The following is a 4,963-nucleotide window of genomic DNA, read 5'->3' on the forward strand; positions in this document are numbered from 1 at the left end:
AATCATCAGAAGGAGAAGACCCTATCGTGGGATGAGCTAACTCATTATCGGGCTCGGCAATGGAAAGTTTGTTCGGATAGTCCTACTGGGGCAGCAGAGGGAGGTGTCAGAGTTCACAACGTCGTCTCGCCCCTCTGGAGTACTTCAAAAGGTGCCAAGGTACGGGGGTTGGAGGGGTTGTCTAACGGAATCATCCCTGAGCATAATGTGGGAGCACGTGTTGAGTGCGGTTGGCACATAAGTGTCCGGCAGAGAATGACTGACAGGCAGGTGTATCTGTGCATGTCTAAAGTGGGTGTGCATTCTACTAATAAAGTCTGGGGAGGTGGGGAAATCCTCGGATACATGAGGCAGGATAAGTTCCCCAGGTAAAACTGAGTTCTTGCCAAAAATTAATTCGGAGATGGTTCCCTGTAAGTGAGGTTTAAAGAACGAATGGAGACAGAGTACCACCCACTGAAGTGCCTCAGGCCAGAGGCAGTCATGGCACCTGAGTGCTGCTTTAAGGGTGCGGTGCCATTGTTTCACTAAACCGTTGCTTTCCGGATGGTAGGCTGTTGTATGGATTATTTTAATACTGCAAAGTTTACATAGAATCGTGAAAAGTACAGACTCGAACTGTCGACCCTGGTCGGTGGTGATGGTGGACGGGCAACCGAACCTAGCAATCCATGATGAGACGAATCCCTTGGCCATGGTTTCTGCTGTGATGTTGGGTAAAAGGAGCAGCTTCCTCCCAATGAGACATGCAGTCTATTGTGGACAGGATATGTTTGTGGCCCTCTGATAGTGACAGAGAGCCTATAAAGTCGATATGTATATGACGAAAACTGCATGCCCAGGTTTGACAGTCCTACTTAACATTTTTCCAAACAAAACGCTCGGTGACAAGGAGTGTGGTGGCGCGGACGCCAGGGTGGGTGAGGATATGCAAGGCATTGAAGGCTTTTTGGCGCGCTTTGGTAAACACAAGCAATGTCTGAGGGTCCGTGAGGAGAGCTTGAGATTCCTTGTCAGAGGCCTGGAGAGCGGCGAGGTTGGATAAATCGACGATGCGTGACACAGTATTGATCTGTGAAAAGAAATCAGCGGGAATGTTTCCTGTGCCTTTGATGTAGCGAATGTCCGTAGTACATTGAGAGACCAGATCGAAGTGGCGGTAACGCTAAGGGGGTGGGTCCTTGGGAGGGTGGCAGAACGCGTCTGCCAGTGGTTTGTGGTCAGTGAGGATGAAGAAAGAACGGCCCTCATTGTCAGGGCCAAAGTGTTTGATGGCTTCATAGATTGCCAGGACTTCTCCACCAAAAGCAGAATATTTCTTCTGTGTTGTAGACAATTTTTTAGAGAATAAATGAAGGGTAAAGTCATGTCGCCTTTGCGTTGCTGTAATACTGCCCTAACCGCTATGTCGCTGGTGTCTGTAGTGATGAACAGACGGATAGGGGTGAGTGAGTATGACGGCGTGAGCTAATGCTGTCTTTAGAGCCCTGAAGGCCTCTAACATAGGTTCAGTCCAACTGACTGGCTTAAGGCCCGAAGTCTTTCTGCTGGACAGCGAGTCTGTTAGTTGGGCCTGCATGGTGGTGGCAGAAGGTGGATGTCAGCAATAATAAGTTGATACCCAGGAAATGTCGGAGTTCTTTGTGCATAGCCAGGGGTGGCAATGACGTGATAGTCTGCACGCGGGATTTGGGAGGCTGTATTCCGTCTGTGGAGACAGCGTAACCCAGAATTGTCACAGAAGACTGACACAATTAGAATTTTTCTTTGTTGACCTCGATACCATTGTATGCCAAAGTCTGAAGGACTTGGGATAAATGATCTTCGTGGTCTTCAGTTGATTTGCTGAAGATGAGTATGTCATCCACGTATGCAAAGCAGAACTTGAATCATCGTAAGATTGGGTCAATAAAACGTTGCCACATTTGTGCCGCATTCTTTAAACTGAAAGGCATGAAGTTGTACTGGAACAAACTGAGTGGCATGATGATAGCAGTCTTTGGAATGTCTTCCAGCACTATGGGAATCTGGTGATAGGCACATGTACAGTCAATCACACTGAAGATTGTGGCGCCCGAAAACAAATGGGTGAAATCATTTTTGTTCAGCACTGGATAACTGCCCATGATGGTAAGAGCACTTAAGTGTCTGTAATCACCACACATTTGAAAAGAACCGTCGTGTTTGGTGATGAGGTGAATTGGTCCAGACCAGTTACTGTCCAATGGCTGTAGAATGCCTGCCTCCAGAATATCGTTAATTTGCTGCCGTGCCATGCACAACTTAATGGGGTTGAGGCGTCTAACCTTGTGCCTAATAGGAGGGCCAGCATTGGTAATTATCTTGTGTGTCATTCTGTCAGTGATGGAAGAAACTGAGAACTGCACACGAGGCTGAGTAACATCCCAACTTGAAGTTTTGGGATGAGTGGGGTGCAATGAGGTGTAGCTGATAGTGTGAGTATGAAAATGCAGCACAGAAGTCACATGCCTATTACATGACCGTGGCAGATGCTTGTTTGGAGAGGTCGGCTCTGTATGCAGCATAACCAGTGTGGGCAACAGAGGCATTGGCGTCGCACGGGGAATGGCGATGGCCGCTGAATCACATGGTTGACACACGAGAGAGAGGGAATATTTACCAACATGCGGGGCGGCTGCCTGTACGGTGGGCATGTATCGCACGCGTGACTGTCATTAGAAGCACTGTTTGAAACACGTGACACTGCACATAGAGGACGTGTGGCGGGTGCAGAGATCACTGAAGGTGAATTGTCACATGCAATGAATGTTTTTGAACTAACCTGATGAGTGTCCATGCTGGTGTCTGCTGATGAAGGTCAATCGGGTGAAGTAACTGTGGATTGCAATTGCAGCAGCGAGGTACAAGCCATGGTGAGCTCATTGAAAGTGTGAGCAATGCATTGTTTCAACTCATCATTTTGCCAACAGAGTTGCACCACTGCGTCGTACTCTGACAGTAGATTAGTGATGCAGGTCAAAATTTTGTCCAAGAGGGTGGAGCGCTCGCAAACCAAATCACATGTCGCGACAGAAATGGAACGACGAACATAAGTGCCTGAGCATGATACCTTAGTGTCAGAAGAGTGGTGTATCATTGAACCTTGGACTATGTTCAGGGAGAGTTTGTAATGGGACAAGAAATCCATACTGAGAATTGGTTCGTCAACATTGATGATGTAAAAAGTCCACAGGAAAAGAAGAGGAGGAGATAGATGCACCATAACTTTAGCATAGCTGACAGTTTGTAATGATGATTCGTTGACAGAGCGTAGAAGCGACTTTGTCGGTGAAAAAATGGGAGGAGCCAACTATGTAGATATGATGGACACGTCAGCACCTGTCTCAACTAGGAAAACAAGCCGCGACAAAATGTCAGTCACGTATAAATGACCGCTCGGCCGAGAGGACGAGTGGATGGAGTGCAATGTTTGAGGATGCCTGTGAAGTTCCCCGCAGGACTCGGCATCTTTTACATCCTGCGGTCAGCGTTTGGGCTCTAGCAAGGTAATCTGCACTTATTTTCCTCATCCCCAAAAATCTTGTGGTACCAACAGTATGGATGAGCCAGATGTGGTAGTGGCAGTGATTGTGACAATGGAGGAGGTTTGCCCTCGTTGATCTGTTCCAGAACGTAAACAGGGACATATGTTACGTGTGCGATTCTTGAGTGCTCGAAAAGAGGAGAGAACAAACTAGTTCTGCCCGGTGGTGTAGATGGCACGGAGGTGGAACGAGCCCTGTCTCTGCCTGGAGACAGCCGGTAAACAGGCAGCATTGTGCCAACCAGCAGTGAGGTGAGAGGTGTGCTGGTTGTTTTTGTCACAGTGGTGCATACAGCTGATCTGCGATGCGAAGGTGAGAGCCGATAGACTTGAAGGAATGTGGTAGCAGGTGTATCTGCAGGTTGGTAGGTAACTTGGCAAACAATACCACCCACAAGGTAACATCTGGCATCATGTGTTCACTCGCAAGTAGCCAAAGGCGGTGCCAGAGTTGTGATGGAGTGTGGTCCACCAGGTGTTCCTCATACAGGATCTTGATTATTAATTTATTAATTCCTGTGGTGAGCAGGCAAGTTGGTCCAATATTGCCTTCTTGGCGAACTCGTATTTTGGCAGCGGCGGTGGTGACATAAGGAAGGGGTCACAAATTAAATCTGAATGGTCATGGAGATGTGCATGATGAGACATAGAAATTTAGAGTAGTCATCGGTCACTTGATATAACTCGAAAAGGTGCTCCACAAGCGTGAACCATGAAATGGGGTTGTCCTTGTATAGAGGACATAGCTTCCACAGATGGTAGGGGGAGGGGGAGGGGGACACAAGAGTGGCTTCGGCATATCTTGGAAGGCCTGCTGTCCCGTGGTAGGATAGGCTGTCCTGTAACCTGGCACTACTGGCGTGGGCACGTTAGTAGCAAACACATCCCGAACAATGGCTGGTTACAATGTCCCTGATGAGTCACGTAAGCATGATGCGGCAGGCACGGCCAGTACCGTGGGAACAAATGGATGAGTAGCGTGTGAGGTAGGCCCATAAACTGGATTGGAAGTTAAAGGCACACTACTTAAATTGTCCACTTTGGAAATGACACGGAAGGCTGGCACAGCAGGTGCAGACAGTACTGTGGAATGAGTGAACAGCTGTATGGTTGGAATCGGGGCCCTCGTGAGTGAGGGAAGGGTAGGGGGGAGAGGTGGTGGTGGTTTGGTACTTGGTGTGGCAACAGCGAGAGTTTTCTATGCACATCGGGAATGCACCCCGTGTGGTAGGGCCATAAATCACTGGTGAAACCTGCTGGCAGTCACATTGTCATGGTACAACGTTCCTGGATGGCAAAGCACCGTCAGGTGTGCTCGAACCCACATGGTCGAGAAACTGGGCGACAGATCTGATGGTTGAGCCTGGCAAACTTGATGTATAAAAATGTCCGTTATTA

This window comes from Schistocerca gregaria, chromosome 4 (genome assembly GCF_023897955.1).
Source record: "Schistocerca gregaria isolate iqSchGreg1 chromosome 4, iqSchGreg1.2, whole genome shotgun sequence".
In the NCBI taxonomy this organism is placed as follows: domain Eukaryota; kingdom Metazoa; phylum Arthropoda; class Insecta; order Orthoptera; family Acrididae; genus Schistocerca; species Schistocerca gregaria.